Genomic DNA, 24,201 nt, shown 5'->3' with positions numbered 1-24,201 from the left:
TGGTAATCAAAACCTCCCCAAAAACAAAAGCCCAGGACCTGATGGATTTACAAATGAATTCTACCAAACATTCAGAGACGAATTAGTGCCCATCCTTCACAAATTCTTCCAAAAAATTGAGAAGGAAGGGACAATACGAAACACGTTCAATGAAGCCAACATTATACTAATACCAAAACCAAACAAGGACAACACAAAAAAGGAAAACTACAGGCCAATCTCCCTAATGAACACTGATGCAAAAATCCTCAATAAAATTTTAGCTATCAGAATCCAACAATGTATCCATAAGATAATTCACCACGACCAAGTAGGATTCATTCCAGGGACACAAGGATGTTTCAATATCCGAAAATCAATCAACGTTATCCAACACATCAACAAAAAGAATTATAATACCAATAGATGCAGAGAAAGCTTTCGACAAAGTGCAACACCCATTCATGAGGAAAGCCCTTGAAATTCTTGGGATACAAGGAACATACCTCAACATCATAAAGGCCATCTATGACAAGCCAACAGCCAGTATCATTCTCAATGGTGAAAAGCTGAAAGCAATTCCATTAAGATCTGGAACAAGACAAGGTTGTCCACTCTCACCACTGCTTTTCAATATAATACTGGAAGTCCTAGCCAGAGCAATAAGACAAGAGAAAGACATACAAGGAATCCAAACAGGAAAAGAAGAAGTCAAACTATCACTATTTGCATATGATATGATAATATACATAGAGAACCCCAAAAACTCAGCGAAATAAGCCAGAAAGAAAAAAATTCCGGATGGTCTCACTCATAGCAGGAATCTAGAAAACTTAAATAAGGGACCAGGAAAATGAATAACTACAAGAAAGTGAAAATCAAAATCAACAAACAACTATGAACCAGAGACACTCTATGGGGGTGGGGGGCTGGAGGGGAGGGATTGGGGTCAAAATAAGTGGGTTGCAATTGTATGGGGAATGTAAAAATAAAATTTATTTTTAAAAAAGGAAAAAGAAGTAAATAAATTAAAAAAAAAATCACTCACTTTTAAAAATAAATAAATAAATATCCCCTAGACATGGAGTCATATCGGCGTCTTTGCCCCTCCTTGGCAACACTGCCTTAGAGTCTTTGCTTTTGTTCTTTTTCCTCTAAATAAAACTTTTCTTACTTTCTTGAATAAAGTTTGCTTCTCTCTGCTTGCTTATCTAATAAATCTGCAAATTCCTTTTTATGGCTTCTTGGGACAAGAACCTGCAGTGGTTCAAAGAGTAAATTAACAGCCCACACAGGCATCAATAGCAACCCTAGCCTTTTAACAGAAGTTCAGTGAGACCTAGAAATATGTAGGAGGGGCCACCTAATAGCAGCAGGAATAATCGCAGGGGATATAGTCATTGCCAGAACACAGACACAAAATAGCAAGGGAAGAGGAGCAAACACGCTCATCTCTTTCTCTTTCCACCTCCCAATCTATTCTTGCTCCTCCCACTGGATGAATCAAATTGGAAGCAAAGTAGAAGGGGGCCCGGTGAGGCTATTCATGAGGGTCTGCCCCACGGCATACAGCAGGGCAGAGGAAAGTGACTAAGGAGGAGGGAGGAGAAAAATCAGTATCTGCCACATCACTGCCTTCATTCCACCCCTTTTTATCAGTTACTAAGCATGATTGGTCTTTCTTTTTAAATACTTTCCTTAAAATAAATCATTTCCCTTATATGCAATTCTCCTGCCAATACTATACTATAAGCCCAAATATCTACACTGCTACACTTCTTCCCCTGAAAAATAATGGTACCAGATTAGTTTCCTTAAAACATTGGTAGGCATTTTAATCCTTCACAATAATACTTTTGCTGATTTCTTCTACCTAAGTTTTTCTGGAATATAGAAACTCACATCAACATAATTTTCTAGTCTTAAACCCCACTAATAAATGGAATTGACAACAATAACATATATTAATCAATCACTGTAAGGGCAGGACTAGACATGGTGCAGGTTTTCTGATCCCATGCAGACCGGGTAAAGGAGGAGTCAGAGTCCTCAGTGGTTTTTGCAGGTCTTTTATTGGGGTTCAGCGGGTACTTGGCAGGCAGTGGTGCTGGGGGGCTGGGAGGCTGGCAGTCCTCCCAGCCCCCAGCAAATCTTCACTCTATCTGGGCTCTCTGGCGTTCTCTGCTTCTGCTTCGGGCTTTTTCTCTTTCGGCTGCTGCTTTCTCGGCTTCTGCTGCTGCTGGCGTCCCCGTGACGCCGCCCTTAAAAAGCACAGTCTTAGCCCAGGTGAATCCCATCTACCTAGGCCTACACCCTATTCCAGGTGCCCGCCATCAGGCATGCATTCAGGACCGCAAGGATCCATCATCTATCCTGATGGCGGGAGGGCAGAAAAGCCTGACATTTTTCCTTACCCTACAATCACTATGTTCCAAACATTAGTCTTGGTGTTGTAGTTTGAAATACATAAAAATTTTAAAACATTCTGCCTTCGTGGAGCATTTGTCTAGTTGGGAAAAAGAGACAAAACTAAACACGCATGTAGGGTAAAGAAAATATCAGGCTTTTCTGCCCTCCCGCCATCAGGATAGATGATGGATCCTTGTCCTGAATGCATGCCTGATGGCGGGCACCTGGAATAGGGTGTGGGCATAGGTAGATGGGATTCAGCTGAGCTAAGACTATGCTTTTAAGGGCAGCGTCACGGGGACAGCAGCAGCAGCAGCAGCAGCAGCAGCAGCAGCAGCAGCAGCAGCAGCAGCAGCAGCAAAGCGCAGAACGAGCCAGAGAGCCCAGATAGAGTGAAGACTTGCTAGGGGTTGGGAGGCCTGCCAGCCTCCCAGCCCCCCAGCCAGCACCCCTGCCTTCCATATGCCTGGTGAACCCCAATAAAAAACCTGCAAAACCACTGAGGACTCTGACTCCTCCTTTACCCGGTCTGCATGGGATCAGAAAACCTGCACTGTGGCCAGTTCCTGACTTTACAACGCACAAGCAAGTACATCACATAGAAATTAGAAAGTAATAAGCACTTCAGTAAAGAGATGGAAAGTGTCAATGTTGTGGTTTTTGGAGTTTGTGGGTTTGGAGTGCGTGGTCTTTGAGTTCACTCTGGGAAATGTTTCACCAGAGCTCCTGTTTCACCAACACGCGGCGAGTTTCCCAGGCGAGTTTCTCCATGAGACAGAGATGTTAGTTATATTTAAAGGGCAGGTTTATTAGGGAAAGGGACAGAAGAATAAAGAGCACTTGTATAGACACAAGCGGGCAGGAAGAGCTGCCCTGAAAGGGACAGGTGTGCTGAGAGAGGCCTACATGGTTGCAGGCAGGTGGCCTTGAGGAGAGCTGCCTCCACTGAGGGAGGTCAGTGAAGAGAAGCCCAGGCCTGGTACAGGTCATGGAAGACAGGGAAGCTGCTGCCCTCCAGAGGGAGAGAGTTGGTGAAAAGAGGCACCTGCATAGTCACAGGTGGGCAGACAGAGTGTTGCCCCATTATAAGGGCTGCATTATGTTTTATCATCTTCAGGGAGGGGCTCATCATTGTGGGTGGGTGGTTTGTGCCCCTGTAGCAGTCTGATGGTTTCTGGTTATTGTGCCTCCTGATCTGGGCATTAATGCCTAAGGGTCTTGGTTTCTATAACTGGATTAATGGATTACGCTAATCCCTTCTAACCCTACCTCCTTGTGTGAGTTAGGTTCTTGACTTTGTATCTCCTTTCCTCCAGCATCAGGACACAAGTAAAATCATGCCATACATTCTGATTTTTCTACACTGGCAAATGATCAAACAATCATCAGACAGATTGATAAGAGGAAAAGCCAAAAGAACTTTAATATTAACATGTGTGTCTCCTGTATACGTGGAAGACATCCAACATGGCTAACTCACCCACATTGCTTCAGACATCATCTTAAATAATCTAGGTAAGACAAGAGAGATTGATGTAGGAGGGAAGGGAGGATGTGGGGGGAGGGCAGGTTTGAGAAAAGGAAGGTCAGTTGGTGGGGAGGGGTTATGAGTAAGGCACAGCAAATATGTGATATGCAAATTAAATTCTGTCTTCACCACTGTAGGGTAAGGAAAAAGTATCAGGCTTTTCTGCCCTCCTGCCATTAGGATAGATGAGGGAACCCTGTGGTCCTGAATGCATGCCTGATGGCGGGCACCTGAAGTGGGTACACCTGGGCTGAGAGACTGAGATTATAAGGGTGGTGTCATGGGGATGCCAGCAGAAGCCAAGAAAGAAGCCGAGAGAGAAGCAGAGAGAACACCAGAGAGCCCAGAATGAGTGAAGACTTGCTGGGGGCTGGCAGATTTGGTGGCTCATTATAATGGGCAGGAATGGACACAGGGCAGGTTTTCTGATCCCATGCAGACCAGGTGAAGGAGGAGTCAGAGTCCTCAGTGGTTTTTTGCAGGTATTTTATTGGGATTTACCCTGTACACAGCAGGCAGGGGTGCTGGGGGGCTGGGAGCAGGTCTTCACTCTATGGGCTCTCCGGCCTTCTCTTGACTTCTGCTTCTCTTGCTTCTTGCTCGGCTTCTACTGGCGCCCCCATGACGCCGCCCTTAAAAAGCACAGTCTTAGCCCAGGTGAATCCCAGCTACCTGTGTCCACATCCAATTCCAGGTGCCCGCCATCAGGCATGCATTCAGGACTGCAAAGATCCATCATCTATCCTGATGGCGGGAGGGCAGAAAAGCCTGACATTTTTCCTTACCCTACACTCATCTGCTGGTGCCAATAATTGTCTTTTGCCACTAGGTTGGTGCCTTGCCTGGAATTATTTGTATTATGTTGTATTTTATGTATTTTGTTGTTCTATTGTGATGTGTATTATTTGTTTTTGTGGGCCATGGCTGCAGTGTTCTATTGCCAAGAACACTGGCAGGCCTCCCAGCACCCCTGCCTGCTGTGTACCTGGTAAATCTAAATAAAAAGCCTGCAAAGGCCTCCAGGACTCCTCCTTTACCCAGTCTGCTGGATCAGAAAACCTGTTCAGTGGCTGGTCCAGCCTTTACAATTGGTGTAGTAGGCAGGATTATCCATGCAGACGGGTATGGAGCCCTCCGAAGACCTGGAGGGACTGAGGAGTAGCAGACTGAGAGCCTGTGACAATGTTGGAGGTGTCATGGTGGCACAGATGGATAAGGTCCGGGAGCTGTGGGACAAGACCTCGCCAGGAGGAGGAGACACCCGAGAGGACCAGCTAATGACCACTGAGGCAGCAGAATCATTGGGGAAAGAAAGAGGACCACGACTCAGAGCTCACCAGTGCTGACACAAGTAAGAAGCCTATGGACGTGGGACTAATGGACTTGGACTGACAATCCCGCCAGAAGGTAGAAGACCTTGGCAGGTTATGTTTTTTGGGAATCTGGGGTGTGGCCAATGGGCCTCAGTGGCCAAAAGCTGCCTGTGTACTGCCCAGCAGATAGGCAGAAGAAAAAAACCAATTTTGAGAAGGCAAAAGCTGGTGTTAAGTTGAGAAGCCCTGAGTGGCTGTTAAGCAGCCTGAGTATGCTGAAGACCAGTGAGTCTCTTAAAATCACCTGTGGGTGATGCCCTGCTCATTCTTGAGTGAGGGTGAGGAGCTCGTCCTTGGGGGACAGGTGGGGAATGTGGCTTGGGGTTGAGCCCAAGCCTAAGAGGGGACCTGTAGGGTAAAAAAAATATCAGGCTTTTCTGCCCTTCCGCCATCAGGATAGATGATGGATCCTTGCAGTCCTGAATGCATGCCTGATGGCGGGCACCTGGAATAGGGTGTGGGCATAGGTAGATGGGATTCAGCTAAGCTAAGACTGTGCTTTTAAGAGCGGCGTCACAGGGACGCCAGAAGCCGAGAAAGCAGCAGTAGAAGCCGAAGCAGAAGCCGAAAGAGAAGCCCAGAAGCAGCAGAACGAACGCTAGAGAGCCCAGATAGAGTGAAGACTTGCTGGGGGCTGGGAGGCCTGCCAGGCTCCCAGCCCCCCAGCCAGCACCCCTGCCTGCCATATGCCTGGTGAACCCTAATAAAAAACCTGCAAAACCACTGAGGACTCTGACTCCTCCTTTACCCGGTCTGCATGGGATAAAGGCAGTCCGGCCTTTACAATTGGCGTAAGTCGGCAGGATCCATGCAGACGGGTATTGGAGCCCTCCGAAGACCTGGAGGGACTAAGGAGAACAGACTGTTTGCCTGTGATGACGCTGGAGGCGCCATGGGGGCACAGAAGGTGGATACGGTCCGGAGCTGAGGGACGAGACCTCGCATGGAGGAGACGCCCGAGAGGACTAGCCAACGACACCGGAAAGGACCAGCCAATGACCCCTGAGGCAGCAGGCCGTTGCTGAAGCAGGGAGAGGCCAATGGACTTGAACTGATGGACTGACAATCCCGCCAGAAGGCGGAGGACCTTGCAGGTTGATATGTTTTGGGACCCTGGGGGTGGAACAGTTTTGTTTGTAAACCCCAGGAGATGGGAATCTGGGGGTGGCCAATGGGCCTAGATGGCCAAAAGCAGCCTGTTATGCCCAGCAGCCAGGTGGAGGAGAAAAGCCAACTAAGAAGGCAAAAGCTGGTACTGATGCTACGTTGAGAAGCCCTAAGCGGCTGTTAAGCAGCCTGGGTATGCTGAAGACCTGTGAGTCTCGTAAAATCACCTGTGGGTGATGCCCTGCTCATTCTTGAGTGAGGGTGAGGAGCTAAGGAACCCGTCCTTGGGGGACGGGTGGGGAATGTGGCTTGGGGTGGAGCCCAAGCTGAATGCAGAGTTTGGATCCCCGACCCATGTGATTGTGCAGTGGGTTGGCCTGAGTGCAGGGGTCTATGAGTCGCATGGGTGGCTGTGAAGGCCGAGTGTTGGAGCGACTGCAGACAGAAACCCTGAGGGTTGGCAATTACCCCCAACAGAATAAAATTGCCAATCCCAGAGCTAGTGCATCCTGGGGGTGGATGCTGTGTGTGGCTTGTAGCCGAGACTACAGCCAGAGAAGGCCAGGAAGTCTGACGGCTCCTGGCGTGTTGCAATAGATGCTGTGAGTGGTTCCCCTCCCTCGTATGAGCAGTGCCTTCGGCAGCAGATTTGGTGGCTCAACTGCTGGTACCAATAATTGTCTTTTGCACTAGGTTGGTGCCCTGCCTGGACTTATTTGTGTTCTGTTGTATTTTGTTATATTGTATTGTTATATTTGATGTATTTGCTTTTGTGGGCCATGGCTGCATTGTTTGTTTGCTTAGAAAATTGTATATATATATAGACTGTATGGCAGAAAACCCTGAGGGGGTGGACTGTAGGGTAAAGAAAATGTCAGGCTTTTCTGCCCTCCCACCATCAGGATAGATGATGGATCCTTGCAGTCCTGAATGCATGCCTGATGGCGGGCACCTGGAATAGGGTGTGGGCATAGGAAGATGGGATTCACCTGGGCTAAGACTGGGCTTTTAAGGGCAGCGTCACGGGGACGCCAGCAGAAGCCGAAAGAGAAGCTGAGAGAAGGCCAGTGAGCCCAGATATAATGAAGATTTGCTGGGGGCTGGGAGGACTGCCAACCTCCTGGCCCCCCAGCACCCTTACCTGCTGTGTACCAGGTAAATCCCAATAAAAGACCTGCAAAAAGCCCCTAAGGATTCTGGCTCCTCCTTTACCCGGTCTGCATTGGATCAGAAAACCTGCACTGTGCCTGTTCCTGACACTACAGACCCTTACAAAGAGAAGTTTATATGCAAACATAGAAATCAACTTCTACTCAGCCTTCAAAGCCCTTACCTGAATCAAATGTTTGCTAAGACATATTTGAGATGGCAGATTTTTGTTCCCCCGCAGAATTTCTTCAGTTGTAAATTAAGTGATCAGGAAGGCCTCATTCAGAATATAACATCTGAGAAAAAACTTGATGGGTATTTTGGAGTAAGTCATGTGATTAGCTAGAAGAAAAGTAGTTGTGATAGAAGGAACAGCAAGTGTAAATCTGCTGAAGATAACAAATGTCTGGCAGGCACAAGGATTAACAGAAAAGCAGATGTGACTGGCATGGAATGGATGAGATAGAGACCAAGAGGAAATGAGGCCAGAGATTCATGGCAATTTGATCAAATAGGGCCTGTATTATAAAGCAAGCTCTCTTCTAACCAAAGTGGTACCAACTGCATTGCCCTTACTTCCACACAGACATGCTTAGCAAATGTTTCTTGCCTACAGGACTTTCCTGTTCAGTCTTCCAGCTCCCTTCCTTTGAAATCCCATCCAGAGTCAAAATGACTTTATAAGCTACCACACAGTTGAACCTTGGCATAATTATCTTCCAAATATCTCACTACTTGTTTGTGAGTTTGTAATAACATGTAGCCTGAGGAGGATGATAGTGATTATGTAAAATTTTAATGGCAATAGATTTACTCAGAATTTGGCTGACAAGTAATGTTGGCTATTGCTCCTCAGCTCCAGTAAAAAAAAATGAAATTATACATATAATTGGAGTTGATAAATAAAAAGAGCCTAGAATCTAATAGCCACTGAAAAAAATAACTTTCATTATTTGTGTCCTAAAATGAACTTTCACTATCAATATCACATTTAATTTTCTAGTGAAAAGGCCCCTATTTTTTTATGTCAAAAGTATCTGCCAAATATGAGTGATTACTTGATCAACTCATCATAATTACTTCTTCCTACTCACTAAATATGTGAACCATTCAAGTCCCACTCAACTATATACAGTCTTGGTACTTTTTTTTTTTAATTTACTCATTTGCTTTTACAAATTTATCTCTTGTTTTTTTTTTTTCACCTAAACAGAGAGTCCCAAGGGCAAATTTTCATGTCCTATGCATTCTTGCATCTACCCAAACATTTCTCACTACATGTATTACAGAATGGGTATGATATCAGGAATAACAACAAAGGATATTTCTCTTCTTCCAAACTATTTCTGTATTTTCCACAACACCCCTGCTTCTTCGTTGAGCAGGAGTCATTTCAAGGCACACCAAAGAATGATAATTTAGGCACTGAATGAGTATTGTCCCAATCATTTTTGGATGAAAGTATGTCTCCTTTGTGAACCAAAGCTGGATTTTTACCAGGCTCATCCTTGGAAGAACAATCAGGGCCTGACCTTTACCTGAAGTGGTGCTTCATCCTAACTTAAACCAGATGATAAAATAATAATTCTTTCCCATTTCTTATCTGAGATTTTTTGAAAGGAAAAATAAGTGCCAAGATCTTTACAAACAAACAAGAATAGATGGCTTCCTGTGGAACCAAAATGGAGAATTTTCTTCATTTCAAATTCAAAGCATGACCTTGCTTAAAACATACTACAAAGATAGTTGATAATATGAAAAGGAAACATACCATTTTAAATGGGATCAAAGATGCTCCAGTAAAAAAATTCTTTATTGCTTTATTTGTATTGGGTCCAAGATCTTTGGATTGAGTCAAACAGCAATTGTTCCATGACAATTATTGTTAGAGAAATCAGAAGGACATCTTGATAACAGGACTAATGACTATTGACTCCAGAGGGGAGTCAATAATCATTTATGCATAGCCAAAATATTGATAGTTTAAACTTGTTAACTCTGATCCCCACAATTTTAAGCATTTACTTCATCTTCCTCTCTTTTTCCCATAACAAAATTTTTAGATTTCTGCCTGAATCTTTGTACCCAAATAAATACACTATGCCTCCTGAATTTCTAGGTAAACAATGAGAATACTGTTCAGATGATTTTAAATCCATGTTCTTAAATTTACCTTATTCAAATGAATTATGGTGCAGGTTCATGATTTTTGTTATTTTATAATTTTAGTTAATAAATGCTATTGTAAGAAGCAGGTGCACTGGGATGATGTGTGTACTGCTTTTATCAGTAGTGTTTTCTCTGTACCTAAAATTAAAATAGACCTTAAAATCTCTTCCTCATATCTAATTAAATTATTTTTTAAAGATTTATTTATTAGCACATGCAAGAACTGGGGTGTAGGCCAGAGGTATGGGGGAGTGAGATGACTCACCAGAGAAAGATTGGGGAGAAGAACAGGCGGATCTACTGAAAAACACTGCTGGGGGAGCAGCAGGCCAGATAGGAGAGGTCTGCTGTGCCATGTGGGTCAGCAACATGGCTGGGGATCAAACTCAAGCCACAGAGGCTGGTGATAGCTTGAGACTTTAACCCCTTTGCCACCAGGGAGGCCCCTCAAATTAAATTATAAAAAGACATTAGTGGAGTGTAATGCAACCATCCCAAACCGGGCAGGTTCATCACCGGTTCAAGCAGCCATGTTGGTGTTTTAGCTGTCTTCATGTTTGCCGCTGTACTTTGCCGTACTCGGCCATACTCCACAGAACACCACTCTACACCACACCAGTCCATACCACACTGTCCTCTGCCTTCCCAGCCTTATATGCCCATCTCTTGGCTCAGACGTGCCCACCTATGCATGCCCACCCCCTACTCCTGGTGTCCACCACCAGGCATGCATTTAATCTAACAGTGGGAGGGCGGAAAAGCCTGATACATTTTATTTATCCTACAATCCACTCGCTTAGGGTTTTCCACCACACAGTCTATATTCAAGTATATACAGCTTTCCCTTGGCAAATATAAACACTGCAGCCATGGCCCGCAAAAGTAAACAGTATACAACTGTAGTGCAGGAAGGCATAGTGCAGGCTCTCTATGAGCAGAATGGGAAAGGAGAGGAGTCCTGGAGCCTCGGTGGCTTTTTGAGGCTTTATTTAGGATTTTACCAGGTATGCAGTAGACAGTAGTGCCGGGGGGCTGGGAGGCAAATCTTCTCTTTTTACTGGGCTCTTTTTAGCATTCTCTCGTGGTCTCTGCTTCTCTGCAGGTTTTCTTCCGCTCTCTCGCTTGTTCTCCTTCCCGTGGTTCTCCTTCTCCTTGTTCTTCTTCACGCTTGTTCCATGACACCACCCTTATAAGCCCTGTCTGAGTCCAGGTGGATCCCACCTACATATGCCCACACCCTGCTCCAGGTGCCCGCCATCAGGCATGCATTCAGGACGACAGGGATCCATCATCACTCCTAATGGGGGGAGGGCAGAAAAGCCTGACAATCATTTACCCTACAGCATCACAATATAACTAAGTTCAGTTCTCCTAGGGGCGAAAAGATAAAGAAGTTACTGGTATCAGCAATGGGAGATCCCTCCCATCTGGCAATACACATGCCAATTTTGTGTCTGAGGATAATATTGTGGCCTTTCAGGTCATGAGCACCACACACACTTTGCCAGTGAAGAGGTATCAGAGAGCTCTACGTGTAGCAAGAGTGGCGAGCTCATAAAAGGCCACAAAGTCAACACAAACGTCCCCTTTAGGATAACCTTCTGATCTGCCACTCCAGGATAGGTAACACGCACACGTGGCAGCCACTGTGCAGTCACCCATGGTGTTATTTGTAAATTGGCCTCCAGGCCATTACCCCAAGGGGTTATTAGAGCCACCCAGCACATGTGGGGACCCTTCACAGTTCAGGGCCATTCCCAGTCCACAGTCTGCCCTGGGTCCACTCTGGTCGGGGCTGGCAATAAACTGTCTCCCTGATGTCCAAATCCAGGCTTTAACAACATATCCGAAGTTTGTATCTGCAATGGGACTGGAGCAGCAGCACAATGCAGCAACACCTCCACTGGAGCCAGGTGGCCTTTCCTGCTCCTCTCATTTAGTGTTCATAGCACATCCCACAGACATCGGCTCCACCTGGCCAGGGCCAGAGTAGGGGTCGTAGCTCTCATTCCTTGCTTTAGCAGGCTGTTACAATGCTCTATGATCCCTGCAGCTTTGGGATTATAGGGAGTGTGAAACTCCCATTCAACACCCATGTTCTTGGCCCACTGTTGCACCCAGGCTCCTATCAGGTGAGTCCCTTGGTTGCTCTCCACTACCAGTGGACATATGGTAGTGGAGCACATAGGCTTGCCCACATTGTCTTTTGCGCTGTGTGGAACAAGTGTCTATGCAGTCACTGCACAACATCCCGCCCCAGAGGAGCTTTAAGCCATCGAACCCGGGCTAGGGTATCTGCTTTATCGTTGCCTGGTGAGGCCAATGGGCATGTCCTGTGACATGATAAATAGTCACCTGCTTCTGATGCTCTAGATCCCAAGGATCTTTTCATAGGGCCTGGCCCCACAATGGCCGATGCATGACTGTCCAGTCATTTAAATCCCACATGGAAATCCAGTGTCAGGCCCCTGCACACAGCCCAGCTGTCAGTACAAATTACTAGAAATGAAGGCTCTTCTGCCACCACCATCCATATAGCTCACAGTTCAACCCATTGGCTACTCTGTCCTGTCCCAGTTTCATACCAAATAGTGTCTGTTTCTGGGTATACAGCCACAGCTGTCCAAGATGCTGGCTGGCCCCAGCTGGAGCCATTGGTATACCAGCCCTCTGTTGGAATTGGTGCTCGTCCCTCCTTGAATGGACTAGCTTCAGGTTCAGCTTCTCCACAGGCTTCTGAAGTCAGTTCCAGACTGACATACATCCCCGGACCAAGAACCTTCTGCAACTCTGCCCTTAAGGGGCTAGTTGACAGGGTGCAGCGCTGTTCTAGGTATGCCCCCCACTTCACCAAAGTGGGCGTTTGAGCAGTATCACTATGGGGCTTTGTTGTCCAACCCCATACCCTTCCGGCCATTGGGTAGGTGGTTCTCACTAAGACAGGAGCTGTGGCAGTTATACTTTCAGTAGCTAGTAAGGCTGCATATACCACAGCTAGCTATTTTCAATTAAGGAATACCTAACCTCAGCCCCCTTCCAGAGTTGGGACCAGAACCCAATAGGCTGTCCTAGCCTCTCTGATTTCTGCCAAGGTCCTCACCCGAACCCTTCCAGAGTCACATGCACATCTAGCTCACAGAGTCAGGCTTGGTCAAAAACCTACAAGGCCCATGAGCAATCTTTATAGTCCGTTTGACTGTGCCAAATGCTGTGTCTGCCTCAGCTGACCAATCCCACCTGGCCCCCTTACGTATCAACATATACAAGGGTCTTAGGAGCTGGGCCATGTGAAGTATAAATGCCCTCAGTAACCCAGCAGGCCCAGAAAGGCTTGCAGCTGCTTCACTGTGGTTGGAGTGGGGTAAGCTTGTACTTTATCTATTGTAGCATCAGGGATAACCTTTGTCTTACCTGACCAAACAACCCCCACAAACTTAACAGACAGTCCAGGCCCCTGCAGTTTGCTTTTGTTGATCGCCCAGCCACATGAGTCAGTAGTCAATAAAATGTCATCAATGTAATGATACAAATGCACTGAAGATGGCCTGTCCCACTGGGCCAGATCTGCTGCCACAAGCCCTTGGCACAGAGTAGGGTCATGCAGGTATTCCTGTGGGAGCACAATAAATATCCATTGCTGGCTTTTCCATGTGAAGGCAAACTGGTCTTTACTCTCTGGAGCTATATATATATATATATATATATATATATATATATATATATATTAAAAAAAAGCATTAGCCAGATCGGCTACAAAATGACACATGCCTAGCTCATGGTTCAGATGATCCATCAAATCTGCCACTAAAGGCACTGCAGCATGCAAGGTGGGAACTACTTTATTTAACTCACGATAATCTACTGTCATGCGCTAAAAGCCATCGGGCTTCTTCACAGGCTACATGAGTGAATTGTAGGGGCTGTGGGCAGTATGCACAATGCCCACTTTCTCCAATTCTGATATCGTGCCTGTAATTTCCTTGTGGCCTCAAAGCAGCCAATATTGTTTTGTATTATTCACTCGCCTAGGGACTGGCAGTTGTATGGGCGGATGCTTAGCGTGTCCTTGCACTACTGCCTTTACCACACACACTCTAAAGTGAAACTCTCCGGCTGTGGTCTCTATCCATAGCCACGTAGTACATCCACCCCCAGGATGCACTCCGGGATGAGTAATATATATTATTCTTTATGCTCCTTTGGGGGTAATCGCCCAATCCCCAGGGACAGTCTCACTGCTGTCACTCTGTCACTCTGGCCTCCATAGCCATCAACATAGCAAGAAGACCCTTGACATTTTCCTGGATTTCCATAGAGCAGAGTACATTCTGCTCCTGTATCTACTAAAGCCAAAACTCTTGGCACGTTATTTGGGGACAGTGGGTAGAAATCTCCACATGTGGCCTCTGGTCCCCTCTCGGCCCCTGTGGATGGGTTCCATGGCCCTCACCCTATTGGAAATTGATCAGGCCATCGCCTGCGGACAGAGTCAGCAGCAACTGGTCTTCTAGGTGTAGGGTGTGTGGCTGAGGCCTGAAGCTTCCAGGCTTCCCCTTAGCAGCAGTCCTTCTCACAGGTGTGAACCTCTGGTCTTCTTGTAGTTGTCTCCATAATTCTAACAAATATGCACTGGGCTTCGCATGTATTTTAGTGCGATCTACACCTGCTCTCACTAAATCTGTCCACATTTAGTTATGGGTCACTTTAACAGGCACTGTGATGCCAAGAGGCTTCCTTGCCCTCCATGGCATTCCTTTTGATTGTTCAGCAATTACCCATATTCCTTTCTGAGTTTGAGAGAGCTGGCTCTCGACTTCACCCAAGCTGGCTGTCATTGTTGTGACATCGTGTATTTGAGGTCCCACATAGGGTGCTAGAACAGCCATGAGGGATCCAAATGAGTATGAGGGGACATTCTTTAATACCAAGTCTCTCATGCCTGCTGTCAGGACCACGAGTTCTCACATTGAACATGGCCTGCTGCATCCCCAATTCCCGAAGTACCTGTACTAGCTCGGGGTACATCTGCCATCTGCTCACTGTCTCTGGCACATTACCTGCATCAGCCCATACTGTTTGCATGGCAGCCATTATCCATTCCAGCAGAGTATGAACTCCCTGGCCACACCGCCAGCTGTTCTGCAGCCTCTGTCTCAAGGATAGGTATAAAGTCACTGAGGCCAGACTCTCTCTTGTGCCATACAAATAATCCCATCCACCCACAAACTTAGCAGCCAGGCTGCCAGGGTTCCCCTGGTTTCTGGCGGAACTGCTTGCCCAAGTCCACCAGTTCCGCCTGGGTGTGTGGTCAACATGTAGTAAATTCTGTGTTTTGTGGTGGTCCAGCCACCTGACCCCCTGGGGCCATAGACTGCTGTTGCTTTGTTTTCTGAGTTACCACCGGGTGAGTCCAGAGCATGGGACCAGCCTCCTCCTCCTCCTCTCCAGAGGAGTCTGTCATCTCCGGAGTTGCAGGTTGGTTTGCCACTACTGGATGAGACTCGGGCAAAGGGCCAGCCTCCCTTTCCTCCTATCCTGGGAAGGAGTCTGACATCTCTAAAATGGTGGGTTGGTTTCTCTGAACTTGTTCCTCCAGATTCCTCAAATGCTGTTGCAGTTCCCACATCTCATGCCGTACTTGCTGGATTCTGGATCCCTCTTTCTGCCTAGATTCTTGCAGAGCTGTGAGAAACACCCGCTCCACAGTTGGTGCTGCCTCGGGGGTACTGTATCTATCCAAGGTCTCTTCTATTTCACATAGGGCCTGTTCCAACAGCAACAGGGATCCATCTGTTTCTGGCCATTCCTGGGAAGGTACCCACTGGGAGAGGAGCATGGCCACTGAGTACCATCTGTTTGTGGCCAGCCACCCCTCAATCCCTCCCATTGAACCATCTCGCTTTGAACCATCCTGCTGATTATGCCAAATGTAATGCAGCCATCCCAAACTGGGTAGGTTCATCTTGTTCAAGCAGCCATATTGGTGTTTTAGCTGTTTTCATGTTCTCCACTGTACTTTGCCATACTCCACCATACTCCACATCATGCCACACCACACCACACCATCCTCTGCCACCCTGGCCTTATATGCCCCATCTCTTGGCTCAGGTGCACCACCTACAGATGCCCAAACCCTACTCCAGTTGTCCGCCATCAGGCATGCATTTAATCTAATGGTGGGAGGGCAGAAAAGCCTGATACTTTTTACTTACCCTACATAGAGTAAACAATTTTCTCTTCAGACCTTAGACCTGTGATGATGTTCCAAGTTAGCTAGCTAAGAGCTAATTTGCATTATTTGCAAATGTTCTCTGTTAGTCTCATTATTGCCTTAATCATTCTCCAAACACCTGAGAAAGAACAAAAATTTATGGAAACTTAGAAGCAACTGGTGGATATGTTTTTTATTATCAATCCCCAGGTGATAATATATCTCCTTATTTTTGAAACCTTTCTTACATTCTCACTCAGTAATTTCAGTGAGACACTTTAATCCTTTCTCCTCATCAGTCATGTCAGCTATGTGAGATCCTGCGTTGTCCTATAACTTTCAAAAGTCAGGATCTTATTTGTCCTCACCCTCTTTGGTAATACAAACATGGCTAGTGGTAATACAAACATGGCTAGTTCTAGGAACAAGAAAGAAATTGCCCAAGAGGGATTTCAACTCATAAAGAAAAATAGAACTGATGACAAACTTTTGACGCCCTAAAATCCATACCCTGTAAGAATAGAAGTGGTAGAAAGGAGCAGAGACATAAGAAGAAAACAATATCCTCCAAAAGAGAAGGCGTTGGGGGCATTTTGCCAGTATTACAAAAAAAATTTAATTGTCTCAGTCATCCCTGTTGCTCTCCCTATAACATTTTGATTATGCAAGTAAAGAAATCCTACATAATTAAGTACCATTTTGTTCAGAGTTTGCGGGCCATTAATGAAAGTGTTCGGAGAAATAGATCCAACCATACCAAATCTATTTACCCTGTTAATTGCTGTGCCTGAGATTTTGCCTGGTTCTGAATACTAGATTTGAAGGATGTTTTCTTCTCCAGGAGATAACTAGCATCAGCTGCAATATGCTTTTGAATGACAGGACCTGACTCCAAGAGCACTCCACGATATTGATGGACTGTGCTTCCACATGGGTTTAAGAATTTCCTCACTACTGTTGGTGAGTACTGTCCTGGAATCAATTAAGAGAAAACACTGAGCTGGTAGGGGACTCTCATAGCAAAGATATAGCTTTCTGGTGTCCATCCCCTAATGTATCTTGGATTCTACTCCCATCACTATGCCCCTAAAGTCTCTGGTACCAACAACTACAACTCCCAGCCTGCAATGAATATGACTTCCTAAACAGGGGGAATGCTGGGAACTAGGATAAGAGTTCAGTGGCTTTGTTGGGCTTAAAAGACTGGACATGGGGCCTCTCTGGTGGCACAGGGGATTAAGACATAGTACTATGAAGAAATCCACTGCATCCTGAGTTCAATCCCTGGCCAGAGAGCTGACCCACATAGCCCAGCAGACCTCTCCTGACTTGCCTTCTGCTCCCCTCAGCAGTGTATTTCAGTCAATCTGCCTATTCTGTTCCCCACTCTGTCTCTGGTGAATCCTCTCACCCACCACATCTCTGGCCTGTAGCCCAGTTCTTGTATGCATACATAAATCTTTAAAAAAAAAAAAAAAGATTGCACATGTGTTAAACGCTCTCTCTCTCTCTCTCTCTCTCTCTCTCTCTCTCTCTCTCTCTTCTTTCTGGTTTTGGCTTATGTCCTGGTCTCCACTTAAATGGCACTGCCTATAGGACAGATGGGATGGATGTCATGTGTCTGCCAATTAATCTCTTCTCTCCTTCCTCCTCCTCACTCCTCCTCTTCCTCTCTTCTTCTCCTCCTCCCTCTTCCCCTCTCCCTCCTCTTTTTATCTTCTTCTCTACCTCCTTCCCTTCCCCATTCTCTCTTTTCTTACTATCCCCATAAATAAAGCTTTAAAAAATTCTCTCTGTATGTATTCTTTTGGGTCTTGTCCTTGTTTTTAAATGTGCAAGTAAGGACTCACAATCCAGATCATGCCCATTTCTCCTGGGGTTGCCTGTTACAAATTTGGTACCCACTTGGAGGCAGAGGAGATAGCTTTGTTCAGGAAGAAGATAGTGCATCCCTCAATACATTCTGCACAAGAAAATTTTTAGGTACAGTCCTGGCCCTAGTTGTATAATGCCACGCCTCACAAAATACCATTTGTAGTTTCAAATCATATTCCTATAAATAAAAAAGTGAAACCATATCCAAATTCAGTTGATCATTGTCTATGTGCTAATGAATAGGAACGACAAGTACTGAAGTAAGGAAATACAGGTTCATTTCAAAGGCTGATACTCAGAAGAGATGGATGGACTAGTATCCTAATATATAATGTCAACTTCATGGTAGGGAGAGGGAAAATTAAAGAAGAGATTTGGAATTATGAAATAGAATCTTTGTCATTCTGTACTGTCCTGTCCTGGTACTATCTTTTCAAAAGAAAAAAAGATTCATTTTTTATTTATTTATACACACAAGAACTGGGGTTTAGGCCAGAGGTACAGGGGATTCACCAGAGACAGAGTGGGGAGCAGAACAGGCAGACAGACTGAAATACACTGTGAGGGGAGCAGTGGGCGAGACAGGAGAGGTCTGCTCACCATGTGGGTTAGGCCTTAAAACTCAAGCTGCAGTGGCTGGAGATAGTGTGATAGCACATAGATTTTGATCCCTGCACCACCAGGGAAGCCCTCTTGGTGTTATCTTTATCCCATTTGGTCAGAATCACAGGGTTTTTCTTAACTTCTGATGCTAGTAAATCAAGGAGGTTGAACTCAGATTTTATCATTGTGGGTGATTGTTGCATTCCTGCTTCCTCTGAGAGATTTTGCTAGTAAGTGTTGTATTGATAGAGAGAGAAGGAAATTAACAAAATGCATACCTAAGGGATGAAAAGCAGGATAGAAGTAATGTCATGACTTTTCCTTCAATGAACATTTTGCTGTAAAGTTTAGCTGCTTTTAAATCTCATACAGTGTTATTAAGCAGGTATAAACTTGTTCTTTCTGACTAAAACCTATTTTTTTCAGGATATCTTTACTAATTTGAGTAACATATTTGGTATTCGGTATTATTTAAAATGTTGAGATCTGTAGTAAATAAATATGGCTGTTGTATGATTGCTTTAACTTAGAATACACAGTGTGATGACCAGGACAAGATCAAATCCTATCACAAGATCAAATCCTGAAGAGGTCAGTCGCCTCTGGCCAAAATGTGTTTATAGAGACCCTTTATGAACGGGAATTAACTCCAGATCAACATCATCAGCATCTGACCTTTATTCTTTCCTAATTTCAAAGACCTGCATCTACCACTTGGTTTCTTGATTCATCGTCAAAGGCATGCTGATTTTTCTGAAAGATAAATATTAATACCCTAGCAAACACATGCACTTTGCAGGATGCAGATAGCTAAGAGTTAGACATTACTAATTTGTAAATTTACTGAGAGTTTCCAGAACTACTTGAACTGAAACAGTCCAGACCTCATAATACTTTAAAATAAACAGACATGCCAAGAGTATTTCAGCTATTGGAAAATAAAAGTACATTGCTCAGAAAAAAGATGTGGGAAATTATGTTTAAGGCAAGAGATTATGTTACACAATAATAGCAGCTATCAATTTTTTAGCAATTTTTTGTATGGCACATGCTATATACTTCAACAAGTTTGCAATATGGATAGCATTTCCTCCATTGAACCAAGATGAGTGAGGGTGATAAGGTTAAGTGATTTTCCAGAGGCCATGTAATTAATGAATGTCCCAACTGGAATTCAATCCAAATATGTGCCCAACTTTTAGTCAGTTTTTTCATTGCTTTCATTCTCCGTCCTTTGATTCAATTACTGTACTCCCTTTTTCTATCCCCCTTGGGTCCAGTGTTCCATTTTGGCTTCATCTGATTGAGAGAACAGCTACTTTTTAACCATCATATTCCTTTAGAAACCCAAACGTTTCCTAAATGATCATACATTCCTTCTACTCTGTCTACAGAGTAGGGAATGGGTTAAAAAGAAAGAATATGAGGTATTAATTTAATCTTGCTGTTCATCCCCTCGTACTACATATATATCACAAATATACAAATAGATGATCATACCCATCACACCTCAAGTGGTAGGAAAGGTAAATTTTTGGTGACAGAGACCTTTACAGCTGGAATTGCCTAATCATCAGCATTTACAACTCTTTTGGTTGCAGCACTATAAGTGACTGGGGACCTTAGACCACTGGTCCTTCAAAAGCAGAAGTTTGACATCAATGAATATGTAGTATACACTATAGTTAGCATCATTGTTGCCTTCCTTGACAAATGGCCTAATTGTCTATCACTTCTGTGCTGAAGACAGTACAAATTGAAGATGCCTAATAAATAGGTGGGGGATGAAAGAATTCAATATTCATCTAAACTCCTCTTAATCCTATGCTTTAGAATACCAAGAGGAAACAGATGACCACTCCAAGAGTTTGAAGAGATTTATTACCAGAACATAAGCACTCAGAGTCTTTCAATAGCAGGAAGCTACCACTCTAGGCTTGAGGGCAAGGGGAGAAATGATATTACCAGATCACAGTGAGAAAGGGAACCACGTAATAGAACCTGCCAAGTGGAGGAATGTAGAGGAAATCAGCCATGGCCACAAAAAGACAAAGAGCAAGGAGAATAGGTGAGAGCAGTCCATTACTTGCAATTCCCATTACTCAACACTGAGCAGGGGCCAGAGGGTAAAGGGTGACAGGATATAGATAAAATCAGGATATAAGCAGGATAGCTGCCTTGGTACAGGGAAGGCAGCACTGGCAGTAGAGGGCCCATGGAAGTGAATATAGAATGCCTATATGCCCATTTATAGTTTGGGGAGGGATGGGGCTTAGGCTTTATTTTATTAAACTAACACATAAGTGTAGTGCCAGGAAGGCACAGAGCTCATTCTCTATTGTAGGGTAAAGAAAATATCAGGCTTTTCTGCCCTTCCGCCATCAGGATAGATGATGGATCCTTGTCCTGAATGCATGCCTGATGGCGGGCACCTGGAGTAGGGTGTGGGCATAGGTAGATGGGATTCAGCTGAGCTAAGACTGTGCTTTTAAGGGCGGCGTCACGGGGGGGACGCCAGCAGCCCCAGCCAGCAGCAGCAGAACCTGAAGGAGAAGCCGAAGCAGAAGCAGAGAACGCCAGAGAGCCCAGATAGAGTGAAGACTTGCTGGGGGCTGGGAGGCCTGCCAGCCTCCCAGCCCCCCAGCCAGCACCCCTGCCTGCCATATGCCTGGTGAACCCCAAATAAAAAACCTGCAAAACTACTGAGGACTCTGACTCCTCCTTTACCCGATCTGCATGGGATCAGAAAACCTGCACCTGTGCCCATGTCCTGCCCCTTACAATTGGCGTAAGTCGGCAAGATCCATGCAGACAGGTATTGGAGCCCTCCGAAGACCTGGAGGGACTAAGGAGTAAAAGACTGCCTGTGACGACGCTGAAGGCACCATGGCGGTATAGAAGATGGATACGTCCACGAGCTACAGGATGAGACCTGGCGTAAAGGAGACGCCCGAAAGGACCAGCCAACGACACCGGAAAGGACCAGCCAATGACCCCTGAGGCAGCAGGCCGTTGCTGAAGCAGGGAGAGGCCAATGGACTTGAACTGATGGACTGATGGACTTGGACTGATAGACTGATGAACTGATAAACTTGGACTGACAATCCCGCCAGAAGGCGGAGGACCTTGGCAGGTTATGTTTTTTTTTGAGAATCTGGGGGTGGCCAGTGGGCCTAGATGGCCAAAAGCAGCCTGTTATGCCCAGCAGCCAGGTGGAGGAGAAAAGCCAACTAAGAAAGCAAAAGCTGGTACTGATGCTAAGTTGAGAAGCCCTGAGTGGCTGTTAAGCAGCCTTAGTATGCTGAAGCCCTGTGAGTCTCGTAAAATTACCTGTGGGTGATGCCCTGCTCATTCTTGAGTGAGGGTGTGGAGCTGAGGAGCCCGTCCTTGGGGGACGGGTGGGGAATGTGGCTTGGGGTGGAGCCCAAGCTGAATGCAGAGTTTGGATCCCCGACCCATGTGCTTGTGCAGTGGGTTGGCTTGAGAGCAGGGGTCTGTGAGTCGCATGGGTGGCCATGAAGGCCGAGTGTTGGAGCGACTGCAGACAGAAACCCTGAGGGTTGGCGATTACCCCCAACAGAATAAAATTGCCAATCCCAGAGCTAGTGCATCCTGGGGGTGGATGCTGTGTGTGCCTTGTAGCCGAGACTACAGCCAGAGAAGGCCAGGAAGCCTGACGGCTCCTGGTGTGTTATAGCAGATGCCGTGTGTGATTTCCCCTCCCTCGTATGAGCAGTGCCTTCGGCAGCAGATTTGGTGGCTCATCTGCTGGTACCAATAATTGTCTTTTGCACTTGGTTGGTGCCCTGCCTGGACTTATTTGTGTTCTGTTGTATTTTGTTATGTTGTATTTTGTTATTTGATGTATTTGCTTTTGTGGGCCATGGCTGCATTGTTTGTTTGCTTAGAAAATTGTATATGTATGTATAGACTGTGTGGCAGAAAACCCTGAGGGGGTGGACTGTAGGGTAAAGAAAATATCAGGCTTTTCTGCCCTTCCGCCATCAGGATAGATGATGGATCCTTGTCCTGAATGCATGCCTGATGGCGGGCACCTGGAGTAGGGTGTGGGCATAGGTAGATGGGATTCAGCTGAGCTAAGACTGTGCTTTTAAGGGCGGCGTCACGGGGGGGACGCCAGCAGCCCCAGCCAGCAGCAGCAGAACCTGAAGGAGAAGCCGAAGCAGAAGCAGAGAACGCCAGAGAGCCCAGATTGAGTGAAGACTTGCTGGGGGCTGGGAGGCCTGCCAGCCTCCCAGCCCCCCAGCCAGCACCCCTGCCTGCCATATGCCTGGTGAACCCCAAATAAAAAACCTGCAAAACTACTGAGGACTCTGACTCCTCCTTTACCCGATCTGCATGGGATCAGAAAACCTGCACCTGTGCCCATGTCCTGCCCCTTACATCTATGATCTCAGTAGATGGGTAAAGGAGATTCCTGGAGTCCTAGGTGACTTTGGTACACGGCAGGCAGGGATGCCAGGGGGCCATGAGGCTGGCAGGTGACCCAGCCCCCAGGGAATCTTCACTCTTTACTGGGCTCTCTCTCCTCTAGAAGTTTCCCCTGGTGAATATAAATACAGCACCCATGGCCCACAAGAGTAAACAATGCAACTGAATATAACAATGTAACAAAATCAACCCTCAATCAGGCATGCATTCAGGACAGCAGGAACCCATCATCAATCCTAATGGAGGGAGGCAGAATAGCCTGACAATCATTTACCCTACAATAAGTAAAACAAAAGATATTTTCATTAGGTAATCAGATTTTCTCTTCTCAGGTTGGGACTTCTTTCTGCTATCTCTAGTTAAACCTCTCTAGGAAACTGTCACTTTAAATATAATAAATATAGGCAGAGATGCCAGGAACCTATAGTGAAGGACACCACTTTTACTAACTTTCATCACTCTTTGCTCTGTAAGAGGCAGTTGACTTTCTAAGAAGAAACAAGAAACCGTGGAAAGGGACTTGCAGAGAGGAAGAAGCTTCCAGTCACACACAATGTTTTGGGATATGTAAGCAACTGACACCATGACATGAATGCAATTGTTAGGGAGAAGGATTTGTGGACTCCACCCCCAGTCCATCAAGACACTGGGAATTACAAATCCCATGATTACCAAAGGGAAGGTTGCGAGGACCTGAGGGCAGAGTTAAGCAGCTATGTTCTCTAAGTATTTAACCGGCCATGTGGCCAGGGGTTCAGTCTCTTGGCCTGATGGCACATGTGTTTTCGACAACTCGGTGGGTCATTGGAATTCCAGGTCAGCAGAATGCGTAAGACACATTTACGAACTTATCTCCTTCTTTTTCTCCCTGAGTTATTCATTTCCCCATCCCCCCTTCCCTTTCTTGTTTTTTTTTTTTTTTTAAAGATTTATTTTTTATGCATACAAGAGCTGGGGTACAGGCCAGAGATCCAGGGGGTGAGATGATTCACCAGAGACAGAGTGGGGAACAGAACAGGCAGACTGGCTGAAATACATGCTGAAGGGAGCAGCAGGAAAGACAGGAGAGGTCTGCCTTACCATGTGGGTTGCTCCCTGGCCAGCCAGGGATCGAACTCGTGCTGCAGAGACAGCGGATTGCTTCATAGTGTGGTGCGGTGCAAGGGTTACCCTTGCGCCACCAGAGAAGCCCATAAATAAACTTTTTATTAATCTTTTGTGTGTGTCTGCAGTTTAGCATTAATAAGTCCCCTTTAAGCGCATGGGTAAGGACCCACAGCAGGCAACCCGTTTTGTAACAGGGTTGCTCTGTAACACAATGACAGTAAAAAATCTCTCCCATCAGC

This window comes from Talpa occidentalis, unplaced genomic scaffold (genome assembly GCF_014898055.3).
Source record: "Talpa occidentalis isolate TD23 unplaced genomic scaffold, MPIMG_talOcc4v2.1 talOcc4.6, whole genome shotgun sequence".
NCBI classification, from domain to species: domain Eukaryota; kingdom Metazoa; phylum Chordata; class Mammalia; order Eulipotyphla; family Talpidae; genus Talpa; species Talpa occidentalis.
The sequence above is the reverse complement of the archived record's forward strand: the minus strand, read 5'-3'. Positions refer to the sequence as shown.